This window comes from Coregonus clupeaformis, chromosome 34 (genome assembly GCF_020615455.1).
Source record: "Coregonus clupeaformis isolate EN_2021a chromosome 34, ASM2061545v1, whole genome shotgun sequence".
Taxonomy (NCBI): Eukaryota; Metazoa; Chordata; class Actinopteri; order Salmoniformes; family Salmonidae; genus Coregonus; species Coregonus clupeaformis.
In genome coordinates this window covers 2,163,268-2,184,849 of record NC_059225.1, presented here as the reverse complement: position 1 = coordinate 2,184,849, position 21,582 = coordinate 2,163,268, and the positions used below count along the sequence as shown (strand labels likewise).

The window sequence follows — 21,582 nt, the reverse complement described above, 5'->3', positions numbered from 1 at the left end:
TGCTCTTTTTTTCTCAACACTTTTTTGTTTTATTCTACTTTTTTATTACAAATAAATGCACTGTTGGTTAAGGGCTGTAAGTAAGCATTTCACTGTAATGTCTGCACCTGTTGTATTCGGCGCATGTGGCCAATACAATTTGATTTGATTTGATATTTGGGGTGGTGTCAGACGTGCTGTCTTCCTCTGTTTCTGACTCCCGAGTGGTGCAGTGGTTTAAGGCGAGTCCAGGCTCTGTCGCAGCCGGCGTCCAAGGTAGGGGAGGGTTTGACCGGCAGGTCTGTGGGTTCATTTCCCACGGGGGCCAGTATAAAAAAAACAAAAAAAAACATGGAGGCATTCATTAACTGTAAGTCGCTCTGGATAAGAGCGTCTGCTAAAATGTAAATGTTTTTGCTGCAGCGTCTGGCAGCAAAGATGGTGAGGCAAAGCGAGAGAATTTACTCCGCCCAAAATCTGTTTGCGTGAGATAAGCCCTTTATTGAATGGAGGCCTATCAGAAAGTGTCAAAATACGTGACGCTTATTTGATCTAATATACGTTTAGTCATGTCTAAGATGTTACAAATGTACTGCTATAAGTGGATGCACGTGGCATTCCGTCAACGTTGAGAAAAACGACTTATGTGTCTGTTGTTTACACGCGTATCTGCCCTCTCGTTGGCTAGAATGGTCCCATCTGCTCTCTTCTGCCTTCAATCATTGAGGACATGTATTTCCATTGTTAGAACGGTCACGCTGTTATCTTGTCAATATAATGCAAGAATCATTAACTAGATTCAGCCACTGGCCGATGTATGTCATGAGCGGATGGTCAGGGTGCCGGAACCTAATTACTAATAATTTGTGGACTGCAAATCGACCGCAAGAAGCACAAAAATATATAATATTTGACTAAAGTATAATCATTTCAAACCTTGCTTACGATTATATATATATATATATATATATATATATATATATATATATATATATATAATGCATGGCAATGCTGTGGAACAGATTTCTAAAATAAAAATCATTTCGCAGATTATATATATATATATATTAACAGTTTATGTCCAACAATAAAACATGTACGATGGAGTTGGGCGATGACTAGTGTGGACGGACTGGAGCTCCGACATCACATAAAATGAAGTTTTTATCCAAAACGACTGATTTCAGCACCCAACGAATAGCCCGCATTTACACAGAAGCTATTCGTTAGGTCCGGAAATCAGTAGTTTTTTATATTGAAAAAAAAAATGTGTATGTGACGTTGGTGCTCCAGTCCGCACACGCTAGTTACCGCTCAACTCCATCGTAAATCGTGGAGTTGAGTTTAGTCGGCTACTACGGTGTATGTGAGAACCTGTCTGTGACGAGAGATGGCAATCGTAGCTGGACGCTCAGCCTGAGAGGTTAATGCCAGGCTTTTTATCGAGAGAATATAGCTACAGGGAGTTTATAACACCGGTTTGGAGCTACAGGCACGGTAAACCACCCAAACTTAGAGACGTTGGATGTCTGTCGTCTACAATTTTACATGCCTGCTTCAAGCTGAGCTTGCCAATCTTCTTGTATTTCAGCTATCTAACGTTAGCTAGGCTAGCTACGTTCCTCCAACTCAACTGACTTGATATTTGCTTGAGGTACCATAGGATCTTGTTTAGCTAACTAGATAGTAGCTAGCTAATTAAACTATTTAATCTGTTATTTCAGTTAGCTAGCTACCAAGTTGAGATTGGTTACTGGCGAACTGCTACTAACGTTAACTAGCTACAATATATTTGTTTGAAATGGCTAGCTAACTTTAGCTAACGTTAACTGGTAATGGACCGTGCCATCATCAGTAAGCAATGCCAGCAAAAGATGGCGGACACCTAACTAAGCTACTAGCTAGCTACCCAACTGCTATGGCCTCGCTAAGCAGTTAGCTAGCTACCATGTAATGTTAGCTACCTAGCTAGCTAACTTAGCTGTGTCTGACCATCCGATTGTTTGTTTTTGTCCGTTGTGATCAGTGTGCCCGGTGTAATACACTCCCAATTGATTGCGAGACATGTAATGTTAACTATCTGGCTAGCCATCTAATTAACTTAGCTAGCTGGTTCGCTAAAATACACGGATTCACCCAACATTTTTCATGGTGTTAATGCCAAGGTCCTTGCAATCTTCACTAAAGATTAGCTAGCTAACGTTAGCTAGATAAGTTTGGGGATAAACTAACGTTAGCTAGTTAGCACCTTTACCATTTCATAAAACTAGTTACACTTGACGTGTAACTAATAATGTTGTCGGTATTTTGTGTACTCTGGGTAACTTTTCATGGTTATTGCCCTAGAGAACTCCATCTAGGGTTAATAACTAAAGCAAGCTAACGGTAGTCGCACGGTTGTTTTGTGGCAACACGAATTGAACCACTGATGTAATGTTATACTGATGTAATGTTATAGCTAGCTAGCAAACGTTACGTTTAAGTCTGGCTAGTGTGCGTGATGTGGTTCTGCCAATGTGGCCTCGAAATTGCCATGGTACTTTACGAACAGAGACCAACATCTTCCCTGTTTGGACACTATTTTGAGAAAATATGACGATTTTGTAATAACACAGACACTTTTATTTTATTTCCTATAGATTTGGCTGCCATCATTATTCTCTCAAATTTGTGTTGGGATTTGATGACAAACTTAGATCAAATGATTTGTCCTCTGTAGCTCTATTGAGGCCTAGGCTATTTGGAGACCAAGCCGGTGACTTGGAGAGTATGCAAATCTATGCACTCACTAACTGTAAGTCGCTCTGAATAAGAGCGTCTGCTAAATGACTAAAATGTAAAATGAGAGAAGAAAAACTGTCTGGTGGCCTTATTTGTTTAATTTGTTTCAATGTGCTCTTCCACACAAATTTGACTATTGTGATTGCAGGCCTGCGGGTAGCATCCTCCCGTTGACAGTAGTCCTGTATGGTTTGGCTGTCACAGTGTGAAGGCATTAGTTACATGATGCTGTCACTTGAGCAGCGCCTTTGGCAGCCTCTGTCCAAAATGCTTATTTAGCCTCAGTTTCCCCCTCTCTGTTGTTGACCTTTCACAAAGAAACAGCTATGTGTGGGGAATGCTTGAGTTGTATGTCTCTTGCACAAGGTGTGAGGCTAGTGGCTCTTGCCAATGTAAATAAATGTTGCAAGTGTAAAAAGGCAATGCCCCTGTTTTTGGTAGATATGTCTGGGTGGGTGTTGTAACGTTAGTTGGTCAATCATTCCAGTGTTTAAAAAAAAATATATATTTTTATGTGCTGGATACAATCAGTGGAAATCTTGGTTAGACGGTTCAATGTTTTAGAGTGAGGTCAGTGTTTTGTGCTGGTGTGGTTGCAGGCGTCTAGCTAGCCTAATCTGTCTATTTGAAATGAAGACACCTCTAATGCATAAAGTTTGCCGCTCCGTGTAGGTCAATCACGTTAAATGTGAATAAAGTTTCAATGCCGTAGTGTTGGCTGAAGTTTAGGCCTGCACAGTGCATGGAGCGAGGCTACTAGGACTAGATCAGGGATCTAGATTCAGCCGTGGGCTAATTCTGTCTTGGGTGGATGGTCGGGGGGCCGGAACATAATTGCAAATTGACTTCAAGAAGCCTAAACAGATAATATTTTACTAAAACATAATCATTTCAAACCTTGACTACATTTAGGGATATTGCCCTGCGTAGGGTGTCGTCTTATGGATGGGACATTAAAACGGGTGTCCTGACTCTCTGTGGTCATTCAAAATCTCATGGCACTTATTGTTAGAATAGGGGTGTTCACCCTGTTGTCATGGCTAAATTCCCAACCTGGCCACATTCCATCATGGCCACCTAATCATCCCCCTCATTCCTAATTGGCATAGATCACTCCTCACCTCTCCACCTGATAGCTGATGTGTTGTGAGCGTTCTGGCACAAAAATCGTCGCCATGCATCACTGAGGTGGGTGCTACACATTGATGGGGGATGAGGTGAGTTTCCCCCTGCTATGTAAAGCGCTTTGAATACCTCAGTTGGTAGGAAAGTGCTATATAAATCCAATCAATTATTTATAATTTTTATATGATCACATATCTCTATTATGCATGGGAATACTTGGGAACAGATTTTCAAAATTAAAATCACTTGGAGCTGGTTTCCTGGTGTTTTTACAGCCTTATGTCCAACAATGAAAATTCAACAACAACTTGAGGGGCCAAATAAAACCACCCGCGGGTCATATTCGGCCTGCGGGCCGCCAGTTGGGGAACCCTGGCCTAGATGCTAGGATTATGACTCTGCTTGTTTTTGCCTTTCTCAGTGGGGCAGGGGTGTGGGCTGGAGGATATTCTGACCATTAGGTAGGCCTATGTCAGGAAACACCCCTCTTAATGGTCTCCCAGCCTGACTTGTGGTTACTGGTGTGTTTGTGTGTGTGTGTGTGTGTGTATCGGCTGTTTATTGTGGCCTGTTAGTGCTAAGGCAACTAGTTCCTCCATCGCTCTATGTTCACAGCATCGCAAGCAAGTCCACTGTGTATGTAAACTGTTGTGTATGAAGTAAGAGATACTTTCTGTGTTCATCCGAGTACAGACGATTGTGTTTTGAAAGCCAATCCATATGCTATGGAAAGGTTCAAGTAAGGTCACACACACTGTAACATGCATGGAGCTGGTAATGGAGAAGTACAAAATAGTTAAGGAATTAAAGTGGAACTGACAGTGTTTTAACTACTTTACAGATATGAAACAGACAATTATAATATCAGCACAAAGTGTGTAATTCCCAGTTTGCTACAAAACCAACTTTATAAGAGATTTTAAAAATAGGTTCTATTTGACTCAAAATTCCGTCGTACAGTAAGGCATTGTTGGCAGAATAGATGGATGCAGTTCAATGCATGATTAATATAATTCACCAACACATTTCTTGGTAGTCCAACAAATATTGCTATCAGTTTGTAAGTCACAGCTGGCCTGGTACATTGTTTGCTGCCGACACATTCAGGATGCACTTTCAGAAAAAAATAAAACGGACAAATGTAACTATGGCTGGGAATGTTAGTACAATTAAACTAGCAAGGGCAATGATCACAAGTCAGTCATAACATGGCTAATAGGCTAGCTTATCTATTTATGTAGCTACTTATTTAGCGAGCTAAAAACATGGAGTCTAACGTTAGCTAGCTAGCTGCTGGGAGTTTTTCATGTCATTGGACGATTGGGAGAGTGGCTGACTTTAATAATAATATAATAATATGCCATTTAGCAGACGCTTTTATCCAAAGCGACTTACAGTCATGTGCGCATACATTTTTACGTATGGGTGGTCCCGGGGATCGAACCCACTACCCTGGCGTTACAAGCGCCATGCCCTACCAATTGAGCTACAGAGGACCACACTTCCCCCCCATATCGTTTTTCAGTTGCTACAGCTACAGTGGCTTGCGAAAGTATTCACCCCCCTTGGCATTTTTCCTATTTTGTTGCCTTACAACCTGGAATTAAAATGGATTTTTGGGGGGTTTGTATCATTTGATTTACACAACATGCCTACCACTTTGAAGATGCAAAATATTTTTTCTTGTGAAACAAACAAGAAATAAGACAAAAAAACAGAACTTTGGCGTGCATAACTATTCACCCCCCCCAAAGTCCATACTTTGTAGAGCCACCTTTTGCAGCAATTACAGATGCAAGTCTCTTGGGGTATGTCTCTATAAGCTTGGCACATCTAGCCACTGGAACTTTTGCCCATTCTTCAAGGCAAAACTGCTCCAGCTCCTTCAAGTTGGATGGGTTCGCTTGTGCACAGCAATCTATAAGTCATACCACATATTCTCAATTGGATTGAGGTCTGGGCTTTGACTAGGCCATTCCAATACATTTAAATGTTTCCCCTTAAACCACTCAAGTGTTGCTTTAGTAGTATGCTTTGGGTCATTGTCCTGCTGGAAGGTGAACCTCCGTCCCAGTTCAAATCTCTGGAAGACTGAAACAGGTTTCCCTCAAGAATTTCCCTGTATTTAGCGGCATTCATCATTCCTTCAATTCCGACCAGTTTCCCAGTCCCTGCTGATGAAAAACATCCCCACAGCATGATGCTGCCACCACCATGCTTCACTGTGGGGATGGTGTTCTCGGGGTGATGAGAGGTGTTGGGTTTGCGCCAGACATAGCGTTTTCCTTGATGGCCAAAAATATCAATTTTAGTTTCATCTGACCAGAGTACCTTCTTCCATATGTTTGGGGAGTCTCCCACATGCCTTTTTTTCTTTAAGCAATGGCTTTTTTCTGGCCACTCTTCCGTAAAGCCCAGCTCTGTGGAGTGTACGGCTTAAAGTGGTCCTATGGACAGATACTCCAATCTCCGCTGTGGAGCTTTGCAGCTCCTTCAGTGTTATCTTCGGTGTCTTTGTTGCCTCTCTGATTAATGCCATCCTTGCCTGGTCCATGAGTTTTGGTGGCAGGTTTGTTGTGGTGCCATATTCTTTCAATTTTTTAGTAATGGATTTAATGGTGCTCCGTGGGATGTTCAACGTTTCTAACCTGTTTTCTAACCCAACCCTGATCTGTACTTCTCCACAACTTTGTCCCTGACCAGTTTGGAGAGCTCCTTGGTCTTCATGGTGCCGCTTGCTTGGTGGTGCTCCTTGCTTAGTGGTGTTGCAGACTCTGGGGCGTTTCAGAACAGGGGTGTCTATATACTGAGATCATGTGACACTTTTGAAACAAGTTATTTTTTTCATTTCACTTCACCAATTTTGACTATTTTGTGTATGTCCATTACATGAAATCCAAATAAAAATCCATTTAAATTACAGGTTGTAATGCAACAAAATAGGAAAAACGCCAGGGGGATGAATACATTTGCAAGGCATTGTAGAGACACAGGTGTCATTTGGTTAGCTAGCAAGAAATGTGAATCACTTTGCTAGCTAGCTATGCTGAACTTGAACGACTGTTATCCACACTTAGCATATCTCTTAGTTGTCAGTCGTATTTGGCATCAGTCAAATGGGGACAGGCATGTTCCCATTCAGTTGTCAAAACGTGGGTTGGGACAAGCATGCATTGGCAGGCAAGCTGCAGAAGGGCGAGCAGACTACTATTCCCCATCGTTTATCAGTGCAATTTTGACGGCAAACTAAAAGCTGAAATAGTTTGAGCAGGTTTATCATATGTTCCCTTGTTAGATTTTAGCTAATCTCGCTCTGGCTAACGTTAGTTGTTGATCTTGTTGATGTGCATAGGCAACTGAGGGAGAGGTAGCCTACCTATTCATGTTTGTTTGATTAATGGGACTGCAAAGTTCCCAAATGTCAAAGGACTCCCTTGGGATTTACATATTTGCAGAAATCCATTCAGGTGTATTTTGTGCCTTTTTGGTGAATGCTTTCTAATGATCAAAAGTCTCTCTGTTGCTACTGCCTGTAAACACACAGGCCAGTTGAAAGTGAAGGATGGCAGGCCTGTGTGGCAAATGGCTTACAGTGGGGAAAAAAAGTATTTAGTCAGCCACCAATTGTGCAAGTTCTCCCACTTAAAAAGATGAGAGAGGCCTGTAATTTTCATCATAGGTACACGTCAACTATGACATTCCAGAAAATCACATTGTAGGATTTTTTATGAATTTATTTGCAAATTATGGTGGAAAATAAGTATTTGGTCAATAACAAAAGTTTCTCAATACTTTGTTATATACCCTTTGTTGGCAATGACACAGGTCAAACGTTTTCTGTAAGTCTTCACAAGGTTTTCACACACTGTTGCTGGTATTTTGCAGATCTCCTCTAGAGCAGTGATATTTTGGGGCTGTCGCTGGGCAACATGGACTTTCAACTCCCTCCAAAGATTTTCTATGGGGTTGAGATCTGGAGACTGGCTAGGCCACTCCAGGACCTTGAAATGCTTCTTACGAAGCCACTCCTTCGTTGCCCGGGTGGTGTGTTTGGGATCATTGTCATGCTGAAAGACCCAGCCACGTTTCATCTTCAATGCCCTTGCTGATGGAAGGAGGTTTTGACTCAAAATCTCACGATACATGGCCCCATTCATTCTTTCCTTTACACGGATCAGTCGTCCTTGTCCCTTTGCAGAAAAACAGCCCCAAAGAATGTTTCCACCCCCATGCTTCACAGTAGGTATGGTGTTCTTTGGATGCAACTCAGCATTCTTTGTCCTCCAAACACGACGAGTTGAGTTTTTACGAAAAAGTTCTATTTTGGTTTCATCTGACCATATGACATTCTCCCAATCCTCTTCTGGATCATCCAAATGCACTCTAGCAAACTTCAGACGGGCCTGGACATGTACTGGCTTAAGCAGGGGGACACGTCTGGCACTGCAGGATTTGAGTCCCTGGCAGCGTAGTGTGTTACTGCTGGTAGGCTTTGTTACTTTGGTCCCAGCTCTCTGCAGGTCATTCACTAGGTCCCCCCGTGTGGTTCTGGGATTTTTGCTCACCGTTCTTGTGATCATTTTGACCCCACGGGTGAGATCTTGCGTGGAGCCCCAGATCGAGGGAGATTATCAGTGGTCTTGTATGTCTTCCATTTCCTAATAATTGCTCCCACAGTTGATTTCTTCAAACCAAGCTGCTTACCTATTGCAGATTCAGTCTTCCCAGCCTGGTGCAGGTCTACAATTTTGTTTCTGGTGTCCTTTGACAGCTCTTTGGTCTTGGCCATAGTGGAGTTTGGAGTGTGACTGTTTGAGGTTGTGGACAGGTGTCTTTTATACTGATAACAAGTTCAAACAGGTGCCATTAATACAGGTAACGAGTGGAGGACAGAGGAGCCTCTTAAAGAATAAGTTACAGGTCTGTGAGAGCCAGAAATCTTGCTTGTTTGTAGGTGACCAAATACTTATTTTCCACCATAATTTGCAAATAAATTCATTAAAAATCCTACAATGTGATTTTCTGTATTTTTTTCTCTCAATTTGTCTGTCATAGTTGACGTGTACCTATGATGAAAATTACAGGCCTCTCATCTTTTTAAGTGGGAGAACTTGCACAATTGGTGGCTGACTAAATACTTTTTTCCCCCACTGTATTTGCATATAGGCCTACTGTAGCTCTGATTGGCTAGGGCACACCGGTTTGTGTAGAGTCTGGTCCTGGACAAGACAGATGTTTTTATTAGGTTTTATTTCCTAAAGTGTATTAGTTGTCCAGATGCACGGCCGCCTTCCCACTCTATATTGTTATAGAATTAAAATGTGAAAATATGAACTTGAAAATGACCATCTAAGTGCTCGCTTGTCGGAAAATGTAAAAAAAAGGCGGCATATTCTTCCTGAGGGTGTATATGAACACATTTTTTAAATATTTCATGTTGCTAAAACACTGTCAGTTCCATTTTAAATGGCAGCTGTAGAATTTATGGTGGATGTGTTATTATTCACTCACTGTATGTGTGCAGTTTGTCCCTGTGTTGTTTTCCCAAGCAGCCATACAGAGATGTGGGCGTGTCTGTGTCTAAATATAAAAAATATGCCAGCACATACTTTTTATGTGATTTTAGATTTTGGGTTCCAATTCCAAGCATGATTTTTACTTGTTTACACCAGGGATAGTGTTGTCACGTTAGCAGAATTTTGACTTCGATACCAGGTTTAGTATCACGATATCAAAACGATACAACAGCAAAAAAAGAAGGCGTATTAGCCAAAGTCACAGAATGGAACTTGATCCAGAAAGCTCTCTTGAGTTCAGTATCATTATATTTGAAATGTTTGATTTTTGAATGTATGCATTAATTAATCAATTATACAATACATTTGACTTTGGTAAAAAGCTGTCTAACTACATAACATAATGGTAATCAGTTATTTGAATGGTAAATCTTTTAGTCTATTGATAAACTGGGTAAATCAAGATGTAGCCTAGGTTTATTCACAGTACAGGTGACTGCATATTCAATAGGAGTGTGCGCATTCATTGAGTTACTGAGCTTGTTTTGGCTGATTTCATGGGGCTACAGATGATAAACAATCTGTTTTGTCTTCCGTTTGGGACTTATTTTATTATACTGATCAACATTTGCATAGAAGAAGCAACCGTGTCTTTTATAAAAGTGTGCACTGTCTCTTTAAGACCTCATTCACACAGTCAGCTCCAGCAAAGATGATCTTGACTGGGAGCGACGTGAGGCGGGGAGAGGAAATGAATGAATAAAGTTTTTGGTGACAATCAGCTTTGAAATCAGCAATATTTTGCGTTATGGTTTGAATATTATCACAAACAAAGTACTAGGGTAGTTAATTGATGTTAGTTTCAGCTGTAAGCTAGCAATGAAAGTTAGCCTACAAAGCTGGAAGCTACCAGTATCTTCTTGTATTTTGAAGTGTTCTAGCCTGTAATGGGCATTGTTTTGCGAACAGTAATTAAATCAACATTTCTACATGCTGTGTCGCATTATTCAAGTGTGTTAACTTCTGTGCAGCATGAGTGGTGATGCAACCAGACTCCCAGTGAGTGCAGTGGTTCCTCAGGACAGGCTAGAGCTAGCAGTGAGTAAGTGGAGCAGGCACGGTGCTCTCGTGCTTTAAGGGGACATCGGCTGCACTGATAGACAGACTTGATCCTCTCTCAATCAGTAGATGACGTGTGACACATTTGACAGAAGTACAGAAAGTAACACAAATTATTTTTCAAGTTCTACTATCGGAAAAAGTACCAAAGTTTTGGTATACCGTGCAACACTACCAGAGGATTGAGCACATTGTCTTCCTTTACTGTGTCTGTGTAGCCTAGTTCTAGCCTAGGCCTATTATGGTAGCACTGGAAAGCTACTCACATGCACTATGAATACCAAATATCACACAACCGTGTAAATCGGATCCCCCCTCCTACTCTCTCTGATCTAGTGAGTCTGAACAGTCTGATCGATTCCTGAGTCAGAGAGCCATTAGTTATAATGATATCCAATTCAGTGCTGCTGGCTGCATGGGCTGTTGATGTTCCCAATGGTGTGCCTGCACAGAGGCCAGCTCTCAGCAAACTGACTGGGAGAACACACACACACACACACACACTACAGTGGTATTTTCACATCAAATAGTGTTAGTGTTCCTCAGCCTTCACATTTAACTAGCAGCTTTACAGCCAAGCCATGAAGCGACACTGAACATATAATAATACTTTTTGATTCAGTCATATTTTTGAGTCATTAATCCCGTAAGTGAAGACGTTGCTTCTAGACAGTGTTGCACCCCGGCACATACCCTAGTCTTTGATGGCTTCAAAGAAATCAAAACTATCTCAGAAGGATTCTAATAGAAAATTGTCTTAAAGTGTTGCAACTGCTCTGAAACATCATACGATTAGAGGCCTCAGTCTCCCCAGTCTGTCACAACCAATGATAACACTTAACTGACTGACTGGCCCTTAGTCAGGCTTTGTCAACCAGCCTAAATGACAATACATGCGCACACACCTCATCCTCTGTCTCACTCTGTCTGTCCTTAGTTTCCCCTCTGTTTTCCTGTCACCTAAGGACAAGAAAAATAACAAGCTGGCAAATAACGAACTGTACGAGGCTATAAACAAGCTGGAAACCTTGCACCCGGACCCTGCTTTTCTTATTGCTGGTGATTTAAATTCAGCATCATTAAGGCATGTGATGCCCAACTTCCATCAACACGTCTTTTTATTTTTTATTGTATTTTTTTTAACCTTTATTTAACTAGGCAAGTCAGTTAAGAACAAATTCTTATTTACAATGACTGCCTACACCGGCCAAACCCGGACGATGCTGGGCCAATTGTGTGCCGCCCTATGGGACTACTAGGGGCGATAAAGTCCTAGACCACTGTTACTCTACCCACAAGCAAGCAAACAAGGCCCTCCCTCGTCCCCCATTCGGCAAATCAGATCATGACTCCATACTCCTGCTTCCTGTATACAAGCAGAAGCTCAAACAGGAAGTACTCGTGACTTGCTCCGTTGAGAAATTGTCCTCAGAAATTATCCTACTGGACTGCTTTGCTAGCGCTGACTGGAATATGTTCAGAGACTCCGCCGATAGCATCGACGAGCTAACCACCTCCGTCACCGGCTTTATTAGGAAATGGATCGGAGACGTTGTCCCCACAGTGAAGGTTCGCTGTTTCCCCAATCAAAAGTTCCTGGATTATCACAGAGGTTGGTGTTAAATGAAAGGACAGGGCTACCGCACACAGCAGGGCTATCGCAGCCAACCCTGAGGCTACGGCTGAGGAAAGGAACAAGTACAAAAAGTCCTGCTACGACCTCCGCAGAGCCATCAAACAAGAAAAATGACAATATAGGAACAGGTGGAATCCTATTACACAGGCCCCAGGGGGTGAGGGTAGGTAACATCAGCACAGCCAAACTGACCCTCAACACGGGGGCCCCACAGGGGTGTGTACTTAGTCCCCTCCCATACGCCCTGTTCACCCATGACTGCGTGACTACGCACGACTCCAACACCATCAAGTTAGCGGACGACAGCTGCACCATTGAGACCATCTTGACTGGTTGCATCATTGCTTGGTATGGCAACTGCACCTCCCTCGATCGCATGGCGCTACAGAGGGTGGTATGGACAGCCCATTACATCACTGGGGCTGAGCTCCCTGCCATCCAGGACCACTATATCAGGCGGTGTGAAAGGAAGGCCCGGAAAATGCAGTATGCCAACACATTTATTCTGCATGAGTCTCCTGTTCTGTCCAAATGAGGTCCATCTGATTACAGCCTGCCAATGGCAGCACAAAGGTCCAATGTGTCTCCATATTTGAAACACGTGATATGTAGGCTAAAAAGAGAGGAATGAAGGCATAATCACGCCACTGACTGTCACCTTCAGACATATTGATAGCTTCTTGTAGGACGGACGCACGTAACATAAATGGTAGTGGCCGTCAGTCAACAGCACCAAAACTTGAGTATTTTTCCTTCATAGCTTGTTCTCCATCTTCTTTTTATAGAGGGAGCCAATTAGTTTTCAGGACTTTTATTTGCATGACTGAACAAAACTAGTTTTCTCATGTCTCTCTCTTGTCCCTCTGCAGCAGACATATGGTGAGCAATATGTTTGGAACATCAAATCGCAATAAAATCACAGTATCAAATCACAATACATATTGAATCGTGAGAATCGCAATACATATCGTATCGGCACGTAAGTATCGTGATAATATCATATCGTGAGGTCCCTGGCAAGTACAACTCCCCTAGTAGTGCAAATAAAATACAATAAAAAATACAAGTTCAATGGGGTTCAACTCTTTTGATGGTTTTGTCACAAAAACTGTTGTTATACAGTGGGGAAAAAAAGTATTTAGTCAGCCACCAATTGTGCAAGTTCTCCCACTTAAAAAGATGAGAGAGGCCTGTCATTTTCATCATATGTACACGTCAACTATGACAGACAAATTGAGAAAAAATAATCCAGAAAATCACATTGTAGGATTTTTAATGAATTTATTTGCAAATTATGGTGGAAAATAAGTATTTGGTCACCTACAAACAAGCAAGATTTCTGGCTCTCACAGACCTGTAACTTCTTCTTTAAGAGGCTCCTCTGTCCTCCACTCGTTACCTGTATTAATGGCACCTGTTTGAACTTGTTATCAGTATAAAAGACACCTGTCCACAACCTCAAACAGTCACACTCCAAACTCCACTATGGTCAAGACCAAAGAGCTGTCAAAGGACACCAGAAACAAAATTGTAGACCTGCACCAGGCTGGGAAGACTGAATCTGCAATAGGTAAGCAGCTTGGTTTGAAGAAATCAACTGTGGGAGCAATTATTAGGAAATGGAAGACATACAAGACCACTGATAATCTCCCTCGATCTGGGGCTCCACGCAAGATCTCACCCCGTGGGGTCAAAATGATCACAAGAACGGTGAGCAAAAATCCCAGAACCACACGGGGGGGACCTAGTGAATGACCTGCAGAGAGCTGGGACCAAAGTAACAAAGCCTAACATCAGTAACACACTACTCCACCAGGGACTCAAATCCTGCATTGCCAGACGTGTCCCCCTGCTTAAGCCAGTACATGTCCAGGCCCGTCTGAAGTTTGCTAGAGTGCATTTGGATGATCCAGAAGAGGATTGGGAGAATGTCATATGGTCAGATGAAACCAAAATATAACTTTTTGGTAAAAACTCAACTCATCGTGTTTGGAGGACAAAGAATGCTGAGTTGCATCCAAATAACACCATACCTACTGTGAAGCATGGGGGTGGAAACTTCATGCTTTGGGGCTGTTTTTTCTGCAAAGGGACCAGGACGACTGATCCGTGTAAAGGAAAGAATGAATGGGGCCATGTATCGTGAGATTTTGAGTGAAAACCTCCTTCCATCAGCAAGGGCATTGAAGATTAAACGTGGCTGGGTCTTTTAGCATGACAATGATCCCAAACACCCCCGGGCAACGAAGGAGTGGCTTCGTAAGAAGCATTTCAAGGTCCTGGAGTGGCCTAGCCAGTCTCCAGATCTCAACCCCATAGAAAATCTTTGGAGGGAGTTGAAAGTCCGTGTTGCCCAGCGACAGCCCCAAAACATCACTGCTCTAGAGGAGATCTGCATGGAGGAATGGGCCAAAATACCAGCAACAGTGTGTGAAAACCTTGTGAAGACTTACAGAAAACGTTTGACCTGTGTCATTGCCAACAAGGGGTATATAACAAAGTATTGAGAAACTTTTGTTATTGACCAAATACTTATTTTCCACCATAATTTGCAAATAAATTCATAAAAAATCCTACAATGTGATTTTCTGGAAATTTTTTCCTCATTTTGTCTGTCATAGTTGACATGTACCTATAATGAAAATTACAGGCCTCTCTCATCCTTTTAAGTGGGAGAACTTGCACAATTGGTGGCTGACTAAATACTTTTTTGCCCCACTGTATAGCAAATTTGCCCATTCTGGTCTTGGCACGTGCCCTCCCCAACAACATTTTCCTTAGGGTCCCCAAAAGGCTAGGGGACTGCATGTGTGGGTATTGATGCCAGTACGCAGACCTGCGATCCATGTTCTATATAATGGTTGTTTTATATAAATATTTGCCCATAAAGGCGCTTCCACCGCCATTTCTCGCATAATTAATTTTGCAGACATAAAAAGATCCCACCATGTCAAACAAACAACTTGTCTGTCGACATTTATATAATTGTACCTGCATTTTCTGTTTCCATCAGCCCGGTTGTGACTTTATAAATTGCTGAGTAAATTATTTGTCATTAAATTTTTGCAAACCACACGATCAAGCCAATGCCTATGAGTTTCTCCCGGTCTTTCTGTATTCGCTAACTAAGGCAAAGTTTTACGCATTAGTCCACCAGACTCTGGGAATGAGATTACCTGTGCTCTTGACCTCTTGCCCTCTGTGTGACTATCCCCTGCCTCCAATCCCAGAAAGACTTCCAGGCCAGGGCTGAGGGGATTATAAACTGCTCCCTGGCCTGTCTGGCTGGCAGGATCGCTTGCCATTAGTCAGCCTCCTTAATTAGAGACTGATGGCAGCTTACTGTTGGTCTCTGCTCTGCCCCAGTCCTCTGTCTGTCGCTCTACTCCAAGTCTGTCTGTGTCCTATGTTTGTCTCTCTACTCCTAGTCCATCTCTGTCACACTACTCCTATTCTGTCTGTCTCTCTACTCCTAGTCTGAGAGGCCAGAGTGCACTTGAGGAGGAGATATTGCTATAGGTCTCTGTGCTGTGCTAGCAGATTAAGCAGAACAGCACTCTTTTTATCCACTGAGTAAAAAAAGGAAATGTCCTTTGCAATCTGCACATTTAGGATGGACAGCAATGACGCTTTATTTTATGCAGCCTGTTCATTCAGCTCCAGACTGACTGAGCACTTCTTTGAGGCACGACATCACTGTGACGGTCATGGAATTTTTGATGACCATCCAAATGACCACAGTCACCGTAATGACTGTTTGAATAGCAACATTTGACGCAAATATTTTCTTCCACTCCTGACTGCATGTGCTGCCATAGAAACAGAATGAATATAGGCTAATGGGCATCCCCATTCAAGTTAATGATGCCGTAATGTGTGGACTGGCGGCCATTGCGAGTGTACCCATAGGAGCAAAGCAGAAAGTAAAGTGGGACGTAAATGTCTTATGAATAAAAATAATCTGTTTGCGTCTTTTTTGTAACGGTTATGGCAGTTATTTTACATTTCATGACGGTCTTCATCCATAACCGTCGGTTATACGGTAATTGTGCCAGCCCTAGATGTCACGCTGGTTCACCTTGGAGGTTATGCCAGCTATCTGTTCCCCTGTCATGTCACTGTTACAGCTGGAGGCGTTGTCACGACTACCAGACACTGAGACACAATGAGCGGAGTGGGGTTGCGAGTCGCCTGGTTGTTCGTTCAGCTGGTCAGAGGCTGTTAATCGCAGCGGTTGGTTGGTTTCCATGCCAGATGCACTCCGTAATGCTGTGTCATTGGTTCTGATGCTAACATCCCCACTCTCCCCCGTACCTCCCTTCCCACATCCTCCCATACTCCCCTATCCTCCCCTGGTTGGGCTGCTCTGTCTCTTCAGACAGAGAGGCTTGGAGGGGATCAGGGAAAGGTTTTATCTGGCCTGCCTGCCGGTAGTCTCTGTGCGTCTCGGCTGAGCTGGAGCTAATGCAAGGCAGACACATACCGTCCGTTCCCCTATGCAAGCCAGACGGGTACAGGAGAACAGTGGAGTGGGGTGTGAAGGAGAGGACAGGAGATAAGAGGATATAGGAGGTGAGTAAAGGAAGAAGTGTTTTGCAGTGCGGAGGAGTGTAATATGATAGAAGTGCCGCGGAGAAGTGAGAAGGGGGACGAGTGCAGTGTTTTGGAGTAGGGTGAAGTGCCCTTCAAGGTCCTCTGGATTCTGCACCCTCTCTAATGACTTCTGCTGTGTTCCATGAGATGTCTGGATGAGGATGAAGCCCCGGGGCCGTATGTATCAAGCATCTCAGAGTAGGAGTGCTGATCTAGGATTAGTTTGGGCCTGAAGATCATAATACATAGCCTATTGATTATATGGAAAAGCGGGAACTGATCCCACTGGTCTAAAGACAATGGAGGCTTTCTCCTGTCCTGATGAACAACACTTCACCCTTAGTCAGCTGGGAGTCCTCTGGCTCCACTCATCTTAGCCTTTAATGCTCTGAGATTATGGCCTTGCTTGCCCTGTTTACTCATGTGACTGCACACTTTGAGGCAGTCTGTTGAGACAATTTGTGGCAATTGGTGTGTGTGTGTGCATATCTGCACTTTATTAACAATGGTTAGTGGCCTTTTTCATGTCCCTTTGCTTTGCCAGTGAGTAACATGATTTTAATGTGTTTTTGTTTGTGTAGCAAAGATCAAATGGCTATGTTTGTCTGTGTGGTGTTATGCCCTCAGAATGGGGTGGTAGTGGCATATGTATGCTGACAATGGAAAATTGTTTTAGCCTTCTCTCTCTCTAGTCTCTCCATCTGCTCAGTTATCAGTTTGGATCTCCCTAAACCTGGGCCTGGGTCTGTGGCTCTCAGCTTCTGAGTTCACAACTCCTAGCACCCCATCTGTGTTTGGACAGGAAGGGAAGGGATCTTGTGGTAACCATTTTACCTTGTCAGTTTAAGAACATTCATATGTTGTCACTCATCTGCACCAAACAAACCATACATCAATACTTTGTTCAGATTAAGAAAGTGTTTATTTTCCCTTTGACTGGTTCTGTGCTTAGGTTAAAGCCTTCTTTGCACAACCCAGATCAGTGTTAATATAACAGCTGACAGTGCATTATTCACTGACTAACTAACTACTCCCTTTCTCCTTTTGCAGGGCAATCATGGGCCACGGAGTCGGCTGAGGATCCGGAGGGTTCTGCAAAACGCACCAATCGTGAGTAGGGATGTATATTCGCCATTCTAGGCCTGTTTATTTCCTTGGATGTGAACTAGAGCTAATGTTGGCCAAGGATTTGAAAGGTACTGTGCCTTCAGAAAGTACCCACACCCCTTGATTTTTTCTACATTTTGTTGTTACAAAAGTGGGATTAAAATTGATTTGTCATTTTCTGACAACACAAAATACTGTAAAAGTGGAAGAAACATTCTAACGTTTGCAAAACATTTTTTTTATGAAAGATAAAACACTAATGTATATTTTATTAGATAAGTATTCAACCCCCTGAGTCAATACATTTTGGAATCACCGTTGCCAGCGATTACAGCTGTGAGTCTTTCTGGGTAAGTCTTTAAGAGCTTTGCACACCTGGATTGTACTATATTTGCACATTATTCTTAAAAAAATTATACTGTGGCTATTTGATCATAATGTAGACATACCAGATTGGCCTACCATCAAAAACAATGGAGAAAATGAATGCCATAACATTTTAACATGTACATAGCTGTTCTATCATTCAGCCTACAGTAGCAGCCAATGTGTGGTGTTCAATGTAGACCTACATTCCATGAGACTTTAAAAAAACAAAAAAAAACATGCAGGGCTTGACATTGACCTGTTTATCCACTTGTCCTTCAGACTGAAAATGTTGGGTTTGATGCAAGAAACCACTTGAAAAAAAAAGAAAAAAGAAACCACTTTAAACATAAAATGCGTTATTATTCCCATACCATTATTACAGAGAATCAGACAAATTATGCCACCCTCCGCCTATTGGCTACTTAGCTTATTCAAGCCTGTCTTAAAACACAACACTGCCCCTTTAAGACAAAAAAAGCTCTGACTTGCTTTTCAAAGATGTCTAGAAATGTACACAATTTGTGCTCTTGTAGGAAGCAATCACTCCCCTATTGCTGACTACAAATTATCTATAACTGGGCTAATAACTCACTAACTAGCAAAGGATATTAACAAAATGTGCACACGTGGCAACATGCAGCTCTCGCTTTGATCTCAAAACAAGCACATCTACTACCGACCGCTCATGCTGTAAACAGTCCAGTTCAAAGTAAATGGCACAGATCCATATATGGCAATGGTCTATTTGCATATAGGCCTACTGCAGCTCTGATTAGTTATGCAACACCGGTCTGTGTAGAGTACGGGCTGAGTCGGTCATGTCAATGCAATAGAATCCTACTCCGGTGCGTTCTGGCTACAACAAAATATTTTGCGTGGTTCGTTTTTCATACCAAGTCTTGCATAGTTCATTTTGTTTCGGTATGTTGCATTGAAATTGGCTAATATTGCGTTGATTCGATCTCAGTAGACCACAGTAAAGGGAAACGGTTGATAGTGTTAACTAACAGGGCAAAATCTTCTTTGTGGGCTGATACTGTATTTATTTTGCGCAGCAGTCCCGGGAGATGCGTGGCAATCTCGGGGTACTGCGCGCCCACTCATGTGTGCAGTTTAAAGGGAACATTGCCTATAACATGATGCAGCCTCCACCATGCTTGAAAATATGAAGAGTGGGACTCAGTGATATGTTTGGGGCAAATCCAACACAGCACAACGCTTTGTATTAATTTCTTTGCCAATTTTTTTTGCAGTTTTACTTTAGGGCCTTAATGCAAACAGGATGCATATTTTTGAATATTTTTTATTCTGAAAATTCATCCTTCTTTTCACTTTGTCAATTAGGTTAGGATTGTGGAGTAAGTACAATGTTGTTGATCCATCCTCAGTTTTCCCCTATCACAGCCATTAAACTCTGTAACTGTTTTAAAGTCACCATTGGCCTCATGGTGAAATCCCTGAGCGGTTTCCTTCCTCTCCGGCAACTGAGTTAGGAAGGACTCCTATATATTTGTAGTGACTGGGTGTATTGATACACCATCCAAAGTGTAATTAATAACTTCACCATGCTCAAAGGGATGTTCAATGTCTGCTTTTCTTTTACCCATCTTGGAAAACCTCCCTGGTCTTTGGTTGAATCTGTGTTTTGAAATTCACTGCTCGACTGAGGGACCTTACAGATAATTGTATGTGTGGGGTACAGAGATGGGGTAGTCATTCAAAAATCATGTTAAACACTATTATTGCATCTTATTATGTGACTTGTTAAGCACTATTTTACTCCTGAACTTATTTAGGCTTGCCATAACAAAAGGGTTGAATACTTATTGACTCAACGTTTCAGCCTTCCATTTTTAATTAATTTGTAAACATTTCGAAAACATCATTCCACTTTGACATTATGGGGTATTTTATTGTTCCGCGGGCTGCCAGTTGCCCATCCCTGGTTTAGGCTACAGCCTAACATGTCAGTGTGGTTTAGTGTTGCACGGTAAACTGAAACGTTTATCTGTCTGGAACAAGTACCATTCTGTGACTTTGGCTAATATACCTTAATCTTTTTGCTGTGGTGTCTTTCTTGGTATCAAGTATCGTGATGGTATCGTGGTACTAAACCTGGTATCAGTATGGAGGTCAAAAGTTATTGCAGGGCAAGTAATCAATGGATAAGGAGTTCAATGTCCGAATACAGTTCATTGTATTGTAATTGGAAGCCCATGTTACAGTGCATTCAGAAAGTATTCAGACCCCTCGACTTATTCCACATTTTGGTAGCCTTATTCTAAAATTGATTAAATTGTTTTTTCCTCATCAATCTTCACACAATACCCCATAATGACAAAGCAAAAACAGGTTTTTTTAAATGTTTGCATATTTATAAAAAATAAAACACTGAAATATCACATTTACATAAGTATTCAGACCCTTTACTCAGTACATTGTTGAAGCACCTTTGGCAGCGATTACAGCCTCAAGTCAAATCAAATTTTATTTGCCACATGCGCCGAATACAACAGGTGTAGACCTTAGAGTGAAATGTTTACTTACAAGCCCTTAACCAACAATGCAATTTTAAGAAAAGAAAAAACAAGTGTTAAGTAAAAAATAAAAATAGCAAATAATTAAAGAGCAGCAGTAAAATAAAGTAACAGTAGGGAGGCTATATAGAGGGGGTACCGGTACAGAGTCAATGTGCGGGGGCACCGGTTAGTCGAGGTAATTGAGGTAATATATACATGTGGGTAGAGTTAAAGTGACTATGCATAGATAATAAACAGAGTAGCAGCAGCGGGGGGTGGCAATGCAAATAGTCTGGGTAGCCATGATTAGCTGTTCAGGAGTCTTATGGCTTGGGGGTAGAAGCTGTTAAGAAGCCTTTTGGACCTAGACTTGGTGCTCCGGTAGCTTGCCGTGCGGTAGCAGAGAGAACAGTCTATGACTAGGGTGCCCTCTTCCACGACTGTCTTGGTGTGTTTGGACCATGATAGTTTGTTGGTGATGTGGACACCAAGGAACTTGAAGCTCTCAACCTGTTCCACTACAGCCCGTCGATGAGAATGGGGGCGAGCTCAGTCTTTTTTTTCCCTGTAGTCGACAATCATCTCCTTTGTCTTGATCACGTTGAGGGAGAGGTTGTTATCCTGGCACCACACGGCCAGGTCTCTAACCTCCTCCCTATAGGCTGTCTCATCGTTGTCGGTGATCAGGCCTACCACTGTTGTGTCGTCGGCAAACTTAATGATGGTGTTGGAGTTGTGCCTGGCCATGCAGTCATGGGTGAACAGGGAGTACAGGAGGGGACTGAGCACGCACCCCAGTCCAGGATCCTGTTGCAGAGGGAGGTGTTTAGTCCCAGGA

The 21,582-nt window shown here is 42.4% G+C and overlaps 1 protein-coding gene across 3 annotated transcripts in view; it reads left to right on the top strand.

Moving 5' to 3' along the window:
• The first annotated feature begins 1,276 nt into the window (after positions 1–1,276).
• Positions 1,277–21,582, top strand: part of LOC121549935 (NEDD4-like E3 ubiquitin-protein ligase WWP1) — a 60,376-nt gene continuing 40,070 nt past the window's right edge. For 2 of the 3 annotated variants that reach the window (XM_041861929.2, XM_041861926.2), the window contains exons 1-2: positions 1,277–1,476; positions 17,800–17,859. The gene's annotated coding sequence lies outside the window, so the exon portion shown is untranslated. Of the gene's footprint in view, positions 1,477–1,597; positions 1,634–17,799; positions 17,860–21,582 lie in introns of those variants that run through there. The other variant, XM_041861928.2, reaches the window with a different exon arrangement.